This window comes from Crinia signifera, chromosome 8 (assembly GCF_055691185.1).
Source record: "Crinia signifera chromosome 8, ASM5569118v1, whole genome shotgun sequence".
Taxonomy (NCBI): Eukaryota; Metazoa; Chordata; class Amphibia; order Anura; family Myobatrachidae; genus Crinia; species Crinia signifera.
The window spans coordinates 161364013-161378427 of record NC_139224.1 but is presented as its reverse complement, the minus strand read 5'-3'; the positions used below and the strand labels follow the sequence as shown (position 1 = coordinate 161378427).

At 44.7% G+C, this 14415-nt stretch overlaps 1 long non-coding RNA gene across 3 annotated transcripts in view; it reads right to left on the bottom strand.

Moving 5' to 3' along the window:
• The window catches only part of LOC146026700 (uncharacterized), a 35931-nt gene extending 23449 nt beyond the window's left edge, over nt 1-12482 (bottom strand). For 2 of the 3 annotated variants that reach the window (XR_014454526.1, XR_014454527.1), the window contains exon 1: nt 12304-12466. This is a non-coding gene — a long non-coding RNA (uncharacterized LOC146026700). Of the gene's footprint in view, nt 1-12303 lie in introns of all 3 variants that reach the window. The other variant, XR_014454525.1, reaches the window with a different exon arrangement.
• Nucleotides 12483-14415: the final 1933 nt, after the last annotated feature.

The following is a 14415-nucleotide window of genomic DNA, read 5'->3' as shown; positions in this document are numbered from 1 at the left end:
TAGTTCAACCTCCACCCCAGCCCTGCACAGTAATTCCACCAGAAAAGCTTGTGTCAGCAGCTTAGTTTTCTTGCATGGTCCTTATACTTTGTGAAGTACGTATAAGTGGCACTTCTACTGTGAGCATTGTGTATGAGCGACACTACTGTGTGCCATACATGTATCAGGAGTACAGTAGCACTGTGTAGCATAACATGAATAAGGGGAACTACTGATTAACGTAATGTGAATAAGGGGCACTTCTTTGTGTCATAACATGAATAAGGGGCACTACTATCTGGTGTGGTATGTGAATGAATGTGCTACTGTGCGGTGGAATTTGAATTGTGGGTACTATTGTGTGACTGTACCTCTTTTTTATGAGATTAATGTCATTTTATAAAGTATGGGAGGTAGGGCACATATATATGCATCGTTTATATATTGTGACAAGCATCACAAACACGGGGACTCAGATTAGGACTTTGGTGTTTATTTTCAACAGCAGGTCACAGCATAGCAGGTTAAATCCATATGCAGTCAGTATTATAGGCAGTAGCATACAGGCAGACTCTCAGCATAGCAGGCTCTTGAAAGGCTCCAGTGGTCCCTATGTTAAAACACCCCCGGCCTATCAATTGGGTAGCAATTCCACCATCAAGAGCAAGGTGACTCTGCCCTGGAAACCCTTATATCTAATACCCTAATACAGTATATTAACAATGAAGAGAATTAGAATTATTTACAGGAATATTGTATGGAATCCAATAAGAGTAAACAGATTAACATCCACACCACTGCACAATTTGCATATTTAAATTAATGATTAACAGGGTATCTTAATGGCACATATAATCATCAGCACTATTTAATTATGAGTGTTCTGTAATTAAAGAGGAATATATAAGCTAAATGCTGTCTAAAGCATAGAAACAAACAACACCGAAGGCGTATTTGTTGTGTAAAAAGAGGGAGTTTAAGTATGTATGTATGTATGTATGTATGTATGTATGTATGTATGTATGTACTGTATGTATGTATGTATGTATGTACTGTATGTATGTATTAGGGAGACAGTGTATGTATGTATGTATGTATGTATGTATGTATGTACTGTATGTATGTATGTATGTACTGTATGTATGTATGTATGTACTGTATGTATGTATGTATGTATGTATGTATGTACTGTATGTATGTATGTATGTATGTATGTACTGTATGTATGTATTAGGGAGACAGTGTATGTATGTATGTATGTATGTATGTACTGTATGTATGTATGTACTGTATGTATGTATGTATGTATGTATGTACTGTATGTATGTATGTATGTATGTATGTACGTATGTATGTATGTACTGTATGTATGTATGTATGTATGTATGTATGTATGACTGTATGTATGTATGTATGTATGTATGTATGTATGACTGTATGTATGTATGTATGTATGTATGTATGTATGTACTGTATGTATGTATGTATGTACTGTACGTATGTATGTATGTATGTATGTACTGTATGTATGTATGTATGTATGTATGTATGTATGTACTGTATGTATGTATGTATGTATGTACTGTATGTATGTATTAGGGAGACAGTGTATGTATGTATGTATGTATGTACTGTATGTATGTATGTATGTATGTACTGTATGTATGTATGTACTGTATGTATGTATGTATGTATGTACTGTATGTATGTATGTATGTATGTACTGTATGTATGTATGTATGTATGTATGTATGTATGTACTGTATGTATGTATGTATGTATGTACTGTATGTATGTATGTATGTATGTATGTATGTACTGTATGTATGTATGTATGTATGACTGTATGTATGTATGTATGTATGTATGTACTGTATGTATGTATGTATGTATGTATTGTATGTATGTATGTATGTATGTATGTATGTACTGTATGTATGTATGTATGTATGTATGTACTGTATGTATGTATGTACTGTATGTATGTATGTATGTATGTACTGTATGTATGTATGTATGTATTGTATGTATGTATGTATGTATGTATGTATGTACTGTATGTATGTATGTATGTATGTACTGTATGTATGTATGTATGTATGTATGTACTGTATGTATGTATGTATGTATGACTGTATGTATGTATGTATGTATGTATGTATGTACTGTATGTATGTATGTATGTATTGTATGTATGTATGTATGTATGTACTGTATGTATGTATGTACTGTATGTATGTATGTATGTATGTATGTATGTACTGTATGTATGTATGTATGTATGTATGTATGTATTTTGCGGAAAACTGAAGATGACTTAATATGGAATAGAGCAGATGAAACATGTCCAGAGAAAGTGCCAGCGCCCCGAAATGTTGGCAATACCAGGTGAGATAATTGTTGGATAGCAGTGGTGGCTATAGGGGAAGGGAGGGGGAGTGTTGTGCAGCACAATTCAAAATTCAAGTAGGGGAGCCACACCCATTGCCAGTGAGTCCATTTGGAATGGCAGTTGGTGGCATTGGGTGTGGTTCCCCTATTTGAATTTTGGACCTAGCTGCAGCTGCTCCTCTGGTGCCTTCAAAGGTGGAGAGTGCTTGCTGCTTACCACCAGTAGCATCATCCCAGCCTCTGCCCGGCTTTCAGCAGAGGAAGCTCCATCCCCCCTCTGCTCGGCCATGGGAGCTCTGTGATCATCCCCCATCTGCCCGGCCGCATGAGCTCCACCCCCCTACCCAGCCGCAGGAGCTGCGCCTCCCCCTCTGCCCGGCTGCAGGAGCTCTGTGGCTGCCCTCCTTCAGCCAGGCTGCGGGAGCTCCATCCCCACTCCACCCAGCCGCTACAGGGGCATTATGAAAGTTGCACTATGGGGTGGGGGGGCATTTTGGATTTGGCACTAAGGGGGTGTTATGTGTGTGGCACTACGGGGGCATTATGTGTGTGGCACTATGGGAGGCATTATGTGTGTGGCTCTATGGGGGCATTATGTGTGTGTCCCTACGGAGGGCATTATGGATTTGGCACTATGGAGGGCATTATGGATTTTGCACTACAGGGGCATTATGGATTTGGCACTGCAGGAGGCATTATGCGTGTGGCACTACAGGGGGCATTAGGCATGGAAGCAGCGCTTCTAGTGCATGCATTATGTGTATGTGGTGCTGCTTAGTGGGGGCTTTATACGTGTACAGAGCCGGTGAAACTCGGAAAGTGTGGTGGGGTGTTGCCAAGCCAGGACGGCGCTCCACCTCTGCCAGCTATCCCCTGCTGGATCCCTGGCCATCCAGTGCCTGACATTTAATTTAAACAAATGAACCAGGAGCCGGGATAAGCACGAAGGCAGGTAGTGGTGCCCCAGGGGCTCAGAGTCTCTGTCCATGTAGAGACCCTGCACCCCTGATAAAATGGCTGCCAACATAGAGGAGGCAGATGCTAGAGGCCTTCCTGCACCTATAGCATCTGTCGGGCACCCAGCACTACCGTAAGTGCGGATTCTGGAACCGCTGCACGATGTGTGCCTGCATCCCCAGGCAATGAGCATGTTATCCCTCCTGGGCAACCAGCATGTAATCCCCCCCAGGCAATGAGCATGTAATCCCCCAGGCAACAAGTATGTGACACCTCCGGGCAATGAGCATGTAATCCCCCCAGGCAATGAGCATGTAACCCCCTTTGACAAGGAGCATGTAAACCCCTGACAAGGAGCATGTAAACCCAGGCATCGAGATTGTAAATGCTGGCAACGAGCAGGTAGGTAAGTGCACTTATGTGGCATAATATGTATTTTGGTGTATGCCATAATGTGTAATGGGCATTGCTGTGTTTGGCATAACGTGTAATGGACATTACAGTGTGCGGCATAATGTATAATGGACAATGCAGTGTGTGGCATAATGTGTAATGGGTTTTAAATTTGAAGTAAACAAAACAAAAAGACACTATGCATTTTTTTTTGTGAATTTGGGGGGTCCAAACCATATTTTTGCACCTGGGTCCACAACTCGCTTCTTCTACCTCTGACAGTCGGGAACAGGGCCATAAAGGTGTCTCGACACAATGCCACTGTAAAATGCATAAAGTGATGCGCAGGACCAAATTTACAAGATTGAGGCTTCTAGCACACCTAGGGCTTGCCCCCCACTGGTGCCTTCTCGAAGGTTCTAATTGGAAAATCTGTAATTATGAAATGAAGACTTTGCATAGTTCGAGAATGAGCAAGACAGACTCAAAAGGGTGAAATTAGTTTGGGGTGATGGATATCACCGCAATGCCCATCTGCACTCATTGCCATATTTTATATTAGGCAAACATCACTAATCTTGTTGTTTACCTCTATAGGGTGTGAGCATAAATGAACAAAGATACCGGTTATGAAGTGCCTCCAACTGTCCACTCCAGAGGCACTCAAAACTATCGCGAGGAATTGGATTCCCCAATTAAGCTCTGAATAACACAAACTAAATGTGTAAGGTATAAGGAAAAAAAAAAACAGGAACAGTACATACTGAAGATAGAAGCAGCACAGACAGAATGTGATGATTGAGCCCAGTGCTCAATTCAAAAATATTGTGGACCCTTTAATCCCCCTTGGATATCACTAAAACGAGCACTGCTCTCCCATGCAGCAGGGTTTTTTTCTGAGTACCTAGAAACTCCCCCCCCCCCCCCCTCCGCCCACCAAACTATCAGTGCCGCTGAATGTGTTTTATTTATTTATATTAATCGAGGCTAGGGATGGCAAATCATTGATGGTTTGTGGCCGATGTCGAATACTTTTGCCATCGATGTGGGAGTGCCAGATGGTTTCACTACATCGGTGGCAAAGGAGAAGCGATGTTTCCTTTTTTTTTTTTTCAAGGTGCTGGGACACAGAGCATAGCTCCGCCCCCAGACACCCGGAAGTCCCGCCCCCGTGTTCTGATTCAGTAAAATATAATGGATGACCATCGATAGCTAAAACTATCCATGGTTATCCATCAAATAGTTTGCCACTATTGATGGCTGGGTGCAGAATTGTCATTGATGGCAACCATCGATGGCGTCTGCACCAAAGGGCCATCCCTAATCGAGGCCTCAGCTGCCTCCTGTTGGAAGGTAGGGGGAGCTGCAGAGACAGCGTGCAGCCAGCTCCTCCCAGGCAGAGCGACGTGTAGCTGTGGGAGAGAGCCGCCGGGGATGTAGGGGTACTGTCCTCTGAAGCAACAGGCAAGTGGGTGTGTAATGGGCTATAACATACCTCCTAACATCCATTGGTGGTCTAGTGGAACCTTCGTGCGCGGTGAAGCCATGCTTCCAAAATTTGGAGGCGTGGCCTTGCGGCAAGGGGGTGTGGCCTTCAAACGCATCACTCGCCCCCGTTTTGCTGCTGCTGTCCCTCTGCCTGCCAAGCCCCCTGCCCCTCTGCTTGCCGCTGCTGCCCTTATGCCTGACAAGTGGGTGGCAGTGGGGACTCCCCACTGCCCCCCCTCCTTGGGACACTGCTGACTTCCCCTCACACACCTGGGTATGCCTGCGTGTTCCCCGACACTCCCAGAAAAAGTCCGGTTACAGCCCCTAAATGCTGGCTTCCTGTCAATCAACTTGCATATGGCCAGCAATTTTAAAAGAGGCAGGATTATATCCCAGGACGAGCTTGCGTATGTGTGCTATAGATAATCGTCCGTCCTGCAAATTCGCCACTGTGCGATCAGGTCCGAATAACCCCCTTTCCAAACCCAGCTGCAAAAAAGCCTCACTGTATGTATATATATATATATATATATGCCAGGGCAGCCAATATGTCAGGTGCATCACACTGTGGCTTCCCAAGTACCCATCCCCTTATAATTGGGCCACTTGTAGCCCGGTCCTCACACACCGCAATCACGTGTGGACTGGCAGTGCATCCAATGACATCAGTACATTCATCTCCTGAAATATTCGCTGCCCTGGGAACATTCTGATGATCTTCCAGTTGGCCAGCGGTTGCTTCAGCGACTCCCACTTCAATACGGCCAAGCCGGAGATGAGTAATCAATACAACAGGTGCTCTTACCCTGGCCAAAGGCATGTCCGAGAAAATTAAACCAATAGTGAATCTGTTACAATGACTACAAACAATGTAACTGTTGATCCTTTTGCATCTTAATTTATGACATCATACGCAAAGGAAATTATTTAATTGTCCCTAATTAAAGACTGATTGAACCAGTCTGTCATGCTTTGCATTCCTGCGTGTGTTCTTCTATGCTGCTCGGAGAATTGATGTAAATTGAGCAATTAACTAATGTGAAAGATGGTATTTCTAGGTGCATTGTACCTGTACTATCATAGAAGGAGAATGTGCTAGTGGCATCTAACCACAGGCCCAACCTCCTTTATAAAAGTCCTTCTCACCTACAATGTCTGTCACTTGGCTGTACCTACTGTGAGGACTATATACACTGGGTGAGAGGCAGAGGGGGCAGGTGAGTAGTGGACGCTGTATATTATTTAGCAACTACTCTAGTCTACACTGGGTGAACAGTATACTGTATTACCCATTGACTCTGTCAACTCACTAGGCTGACTCCTTTGTTTAACACTAAATGAATCGCAGATTCTGAACCTTGTAAAACCAATGTATACATCGTAACCTTTCGTTTTATTGTATATATGGTGATGTACTGTATCACCTGTTTTAGTACTTGCTTGTATATCCCAATAGCTGTAATACTGTTATACTATTACCTCTATATACAGTGACCTTGGTCACCTTTAAAATTGAGTAATTAAAATCGAATCTAGAATTTTATACTATTGGAAAATGCTCAGATAAAAGACGTTTAGACCTAATTAATTCATCTATATAGGGCTTCCGGCCATGGACATACAACGGAATGATTAAAAGCACAAGATTTCTGAAATAACTGAATAACTATTGTATACTGGGGGTGACTTTGATTGTCTCGCAATCCTGTGAGTTTGGCCCCATCCTGACGGGGTCCGGACTACACATGCGCACGTGCAGGCCTTGTTAGTGAATGGCTTCGGCGACTTGCATAGCCAATTGCATACTGTACAGAAGGCTGGGGACGGATGGCGGCAGAGACGGGGGTCGCTCATGGGATCACCCAGCGTTTTATTGGCGTCCCCATGAAAACGGACGGATTTTCCATGGCGGGTGTGGATCGTTTGGTCTACAGCAACTAGGTCGACAAGCATTGGGTCGACACCACTAGGTCGACAGGCAGCTAGGTCGACATGGGTCTATGTCGACATGGGTCAAGGTCGACATGGGTTTAGGTCGACGTGGGTGTAGGTCGACGGGGCATTATGTTGACACAAGCAGTATGTCGACATGGGGTTTTTAATTTTTTTTTTGACCCGAATGCCAACACTGTCGACATGGACAGTTTCAAGTGCACCGCATCCCTTGCATCACTCGCGCATCTATTTTATTCTCCCACCACGCCCTAGTGGATGGTAGGACATGAAGTACCGCCTGTCGGCACAAAGAACCACATGTTGACCTTTTGACTGTCAACCTTGCCCATGTCAACCTAGTTGCTGTAGACCGTATCCCCCCATGGCTACACGGGTGAGCTGATGCCCGCCCTGTCTTCGGGCAGCCACACACAAATATAAGCCAGTTCAGGCTGACTTTTATTTGCGAAGGCAGGAGAAATCATTCAATGGTCGGGACCTGCAGTAGAGGCCTGCAAGGGGGTGTGTCTTCGTTACATATCCCCTCACATGGTACTGAGGGGTATCGAGCTTTGCAGGTTACCAAGCACACTAGAATCACGCCCACTGTAATGATGTTTAGTGCTCAGTAATTACTATGAAGTAATTATACTGGTACTGTTTACCTAGAACGGCGCCCACGATCTATATCGCGGGTATCTTGCCGCAAATCGCAGGCATCACATGCATGTTATGTGTTTGTAATGTTAAATTAACTTCCAATCAACCAGATCATGTTAAATAGCCCCCAGACCACAAATTGAATTGAATAACCACCCTGAAGTGTGAAATGCCCCCCCCCCATTGTTAACGTCATTCCGCGGTCAACGTCATCCCGAAGCGTGGCGAGCAGTGGCGGTACGCGTCCTCCGACCTTTTCATACCCCTACTATCCACGTCGGTGTAGAGTTGAGAATAGAAAGTGTGGCGAGCGCAGCGATCCACCGAGCCCGAAGCGTGGCGAGCGCAGCGAGCCCCGTGAGGGGACGCGGATACCTGTGAAGCCCGCGAGGGGACGCGGATACCTGTGAAGGTATCCGCGTCCGCTCGCCACGCTTCGGGCTCGCTGCGCTGGCCACACTTTCTATTCTTAACTCCACGCTGACGTGGATAGTGGGGGTATGAAAAGGTCGGAGGACGCGTACCGCCGCCCCTCGCGGGCTCGCTACGCTTCGGGATGACGTTGACCGTGGGGTGACGTTAACAATGTGGGGGGGGGGGGGCATTTCACACTTCAGGGTGCTTATTCTATTCAATTTGTGGTCTGGGGGCTATTTAACATTGTTCCCTATGTAAAATCGTGTCCATTGGGTTGATCTGGTTGATTGGAAGTGAATTTAACATTGTTCCCTATGTAAAATCGGGTCCATTGGGTTGATCTGGTTGATTGGAAGGGAATTTAACATTGTTCCCTATGTAAAATCGCTACAATCGCACGATTGTACATGCGATCAACGCGATGGGCGCCGTGCTAGGTAAACAGTACCATTATACTTAACACCCATTAGGTGACACAGAGCTTCCAATGATAACACAGTGGAACCCGTTTAAAAAAAAAAAAAAAGGGTCTGCCTAACCGGCAGCAGGGATTCGGTATGAAATCCCGACAGGGTCAAAATACTGACATGGTCAAAATCCCGACATGTAAAACCCCGACAAGGACAAAATCCCGACATTTAAAACCCCGACAAGGTCAAAATACCGACATAGAATGTACAGGTGAAAAAGTCAACATGACTTTCGGTCGACAGGTCAACATTAGTTTTTTTCCACTTTTTTTTTTACCCGAATGTCGACACAGTCGACATGGACACAGTTGGAAGTGAACCGCAGCCCCTCGCTTTGCTCGCGATGCTTCGGGCACACTTTTTTATTCTCCCACCATGCCCTAGTGGATGGTAGGGCATGAAATACCGCCTGTGGGCACATGTCGGGTCAAAAAACAGTGAAACCCATGTTGACCTCGCGACCTGTCAACCGATAGTCATGTTGACTGTTTCACCTGTACAATCTATATGTTGGTATTTTGACCTTGTCGGGATTTTAAATGTCAGGATTTTGACCCTGTCGGGATTTTGACTGCATCCCGGCGGCAGACACAATGTTCTTCCCCCACTGAAGAAAGTGGAAATGTGACGGTGATAAAATGGAATTGATGAAATGTAAAATCAGTGCGGTATAACCGCATACTCCAGTGACAGGTGATAGTTAGTTTTGCATTACATTACAATAAATACATGTAAATCTGCTGTGGAATTAGTGGATCCATAACATGCTCTGACTTCTGCTCACCGCTGATTATTATTCCAACCTTGCTGACAGGGCGCGGCAGAACTACATATCATCCCATGGCATGCAGAATGAGCGATATAGATTCTGGCTGCACATGCTCCTCTATGGGGAAGAGAACTCCGCCAGCTCTTCTATCAGATTCTACAGTCGTAGCAGTGAGGATTTCGGCAGGGCCAAGTTGGGGAAAGAGGCGCGGTTTCTAAATCTGGCCCCCTATCTAATGTTAGCATTACACTTAGAGCCTGATTCGGTGACGTACACCATGGTGATATTTACCGAGTTGATCAATTATCGGTAAACTGCACAAGCAGTAGCATACAATTGTGAATGGGACCCTTTGAGGGGTATCCAATTAACTGCGATAGTTTTTTGGCCAATAGAAATGGGCTGATTTCTAGCTAACGGTCATTATTGGTCTATTCAATTATAGGCATTTTATTGGCCAAAAAAAGGCCCGTTTATTGGAGGTATTCAAACTGTGCCAATAATTCCAGACAGGGGTGATATCGGCATTTACCTATTCAATGCTGCTGTTTGTTGGAAATGGCCGCGGATTGTTGAATTCACAGCCGTTTTTCGACAATTCGAAATTCGACTGTTAGAACGTTGAATTCCGATGTGGAGTTATTTTCGGGACTTTGTGACAGTCGGAATCCCGGACTGAATACCCCCACTGTGTGATAACACATGGAATACAGGATGAATTCCCGGAACCGTGTGTTATCGTGGCTCAGAGGGCTGATTATGGGCCTAATTCCGACCTGATCGCAGGCCAAATTTGTTCTCAAAATGGGCAAAACCATGCTGCAATGCAGGTGGGGCAGATGTAAAGAGTGCAGAGAGAGTTAGATTTAGCAGAGTTATTTTATTCCTGTGCAGGGTAAATACTGCTTTATTTGTACACTGCTTAGATTTCAGTTCGATCACACTTCACCCAAATCAAATTCTCTCTGCATCTTACATCTACCCCACCTGCAGCGCAGCATGGTTTTGCCCATTGTGAGCACAAATTTGCCCTGAATATAGGTCTGAATTAGGCCCTATGTCTGAGGCACAGGAAGCATCATCTCAATAAGCGCTGGTATTCAGTTCTAATTGGTTAAGCCCCGGAGACATAGGTTGACTTAAGTGTACCGCATCTCCCCACATGGCTTGCTGCGCTCGCACGGTGTCTTGCTTCCCTCGGCACACAATTATATTCTCCCTCTATGCCCACTGGGATGGTAAATTATGAAAAAGTCGATTAAAAAAAAATCATGAAAAACTCTGTGGCAACCGTTTTCCCTATAGGCCTTTTTATGTCCACCTTTTGGTTGTGTCGAACTTTTGACCACGTTGACCTAATGCATGTCTGGCTTTTTAGGTGTCGACCTTTTGACTGTCAACCCAATGATTGCATCCCATATTTTACTGTATTCTTTTTATTTTTATTTTACCCTTCGTGAAGTGAATCTGTCCAAATAGGTGTGAAGATTGCCAAACAAACATTCGCATTCATCATAATGACCAGTAATGTTATATAGGAAATATCATCTTTTTGTACATAACAGTCTTTATTTGTTATGGGTTCCACTCCCACCATGGCCTTTACTGTGTGCAGTTTGTACATTCTCCCAGTGTTTGCGTGGGTTTCCTCCGGGTACTCCGGTTTCCTCACACAATCCAAACATATACTGGTAGGTTAATTGGCTCCCAACAAAAATTAACCCTAGAATGTCTGTGTGTACGTGTACATGTGGTAGGGAATATAGATTGTAAGCTCCACTGGGGCAGGGACTGATGTGAATGTTTAAATATTCTCTGTACAGCGCTGCGGAATATGTGTGCGCTATATAAGAAACTGATAATAATAATATAACAAATAAGTGCGACGCTGGGATTTTTAGCGGATAATTTGAACATCTCCCACAGAGATGTTGGCACTCGAAGGGTTAAGAGCTAAAATGGTGTTTATGTGTGGTCTATGCAGTGCTGTGGGCATTTTGTGGCTCCCCCTAAATAAAACATGACAGTAGGGCATAGTTGCCTACCCTCATGTCACCTAGCCCACATTACACTGTTACACCATAGTTACCTCCCCTCCTGCATTCTGCAGGAGACTCCCTGAAATAGCACCAATCTCCCTCTCTCCCTCATTAGTCCAGCAATCTCCCTCATGTCACCTAGCCCACATTACACTGTTACATTTTGGGGAAAAAAGGAATGAGAGATAGATACAGTTACATTGAATCATCAGCACCATTTCCTAGCACTTTACCAAGTATAGTAGCTCTTACTAACTGCTTTGGGGCTCATCTACATTTGGATATGTCATTTTAAAAGATTCCATGCAGATATAGCAGTACACACCCATGATTCTAGATGCCTCATTGACAATCTCTTTTCACTACTTTTCTATATATGGAACTAGACACGCCCTTTGGGGGGGAGCATAACACGCCGCCTCAATAGGGGGTGCTTTGCACAATTCTATTACCAACTATAATCTCCCTGAAACTCGTTTTCAAAAGTAGGTAAGTATGCAGTAGGGAGTGCTTGTAAGCTTGTAACTTTTTTCCAAATAAACAGCCCAGGTTTTTATGGTGTTTATCATAAAATGTTGCATACATTAAATATCCTGACCACAGGTGGAACACTGCACTGATGGGCCTAAAGTAAAATATGAGGTAAGATGATGATGCCATTTCTGCCGCGTGCGTCATAGTGGGTAGAGCATTATACAGGGTTATCTGACCTTTTTGAGCCATGTGGTTGGCTTGCTCAGTTTCTCTCTTTTGTTTATTGGTAAATGGAATATTATCACCTCCTAATATAGAGGTTATATATTACCTTCTGAAAATAGAACCGGATCATCAATGTGCTGCTGATTATCATGTAGGCATGCTGCCAATCAGCAATGTCGACATTCTTTCCGCTTACCAGAGGAGTCACATCTAAATGATAGGATCCGAGGTGTCATCTGACGTCTATCTGACAGTTGGAGTCGAACCATTGTATAATCTGAAACAAAAATGGTCAGTACTTATTCTCCAACATTAGTTACCCGCCTGGGATACGGTCACTAGGTCTACAAGCATTGGGTCGACAAAAATTAGGTCGACATAATTATGTCAATATGCATTAAGGTCGACATGACTGAAGGTTGACATGTGTTAGGTCAACAGGGTCATTAGGTTGACACAAGCATTATGTCAACATGGGGAAAGTCGACAGTCAAAAGGTCGACATGGGGTTTTTCACAATTTTTGTGAGCGGACATGTGCCGTCAGGTGGTATTTCATGCCCTACCATCCACTAGGGCGTGGTGGAATAATAAAAAAGTGTGCCCGAAGCATGGCGAGTGCAGTGTGCCATGCGAGGGGCCGCGATGCTACGTTTCAGTGTCGATGTCGACTGTGTCGAACTTCGGGACCAAAAAAAATTTGAAAATCCCCATGTCGACCAAATGCTTGTGTCAATCTAATGAGTCTGTCGACCTAACCCATGTCAACCTTCAGTCACGTCGACCTTAATGTTTGTCGACCAACATGCTGTCTACCCAATTATCCCAACCCACCCGCCTGCAAGGAGATAATACTAATGTCAGCGCAGGCAGCAGTGAGCGCCCGAGCAGAGCAACACTTGAATTGCTGGGGCTGCTCCCGCGCACTTATCATCTTCCCCTGGTGCAGGATTCACAGGTAGAGCCAGTTATTTACATTATGAGCATACTTGACTACCCTCCAGAGACAGCCACGAGGCTCAGGAGAATCAGATGTCACTTTCCGGCCCACAGGACAGGTGGGTACGACTCCCGCAGCCTCCTCCAGACCCTCTCAATCTCCAGGGCCATCTTATCATATGGGCTCAAGGGGCAGCTGCCCAAGGGCTCCCCAATTCTAGGACACTTTGAGCTGGGGCAGTTTGGGTTGTGGGCATCTGCCTCCTTAGCTTCTCGCAGTAGAGAATACTGCCTGGTCACCATGATTGTGAATCTCACACAAACAGACCGACCAGGCAGCGTTCTCTTCCTGCTTCCCAGCTGACAGCCAGACAGTGAATGGCAGTCGGCATACTGATTGGTGGATGGCTGGAGCTGTCCACCAATCAGAGTTCTGACAGCCATTCCATGTATGGAAACAAGCTGGGGGTGGGGCCAAGCTTCTCCAGGGGAGGAAACTTACTAAGCAGGTAAGTGTGTATAGAGAGCATTTTGGCCCTCTTGGAATCAGGCATGTTGGGAGGTACTGTATGCACTAGTGTGAATTTGCAGCCCTGCGATCAGGTCTGAATTGGGCCCTTTGTGTAAAGATTCAGAGACTCAGTCACACACAGATATAGCAAATAACTCAACCTAGTCTCATTGTGCATACTACAGGTATTTGCATTTCAATTCATGGCAGCACGGACGGTGTAATGGTTAGCATTACTGCCTCACAGTGCTGAGGTCATGGGTTCGGTTCCCACCATAACCCTAACTGTGTGGAGTTTGTATATTCTCCCCATACTTGCGTGGGTTTCCTCACACAATCCAAACATATACTGGTAGGGTGAGGGTTCCCAACAAATTAACCCTAGACTGTCTGTGTGTACATGCGGTAGGGAATATAAATTGTAAGCTCCACTGGGGCAGGGACTAATGTGACTGTTCAAATATTCTTTGTACACCGCTGCGGAATATGTGTGCGCTATATAAATAACTGGTAATAATAATCTCTGTACAGCGCTGTGGAATATGTGTGCGCTATATAAATAACTGCTAATAAATGAATAATAAAATGCATTTTTAGGACAAAATACACCTAATGCTCAAAGCTCTACATGACCAGGGCACAAGGTACCTGAAGCAGCTTCCCTTATTGTCCCACTCGATTACTGTGATTGGTTGATGAAGGACTACTAATAGCACCCAAAATCTCCCTGAATTCATCTGGGGGTCGAGCTTTCAGCGTTGTGGCTCCA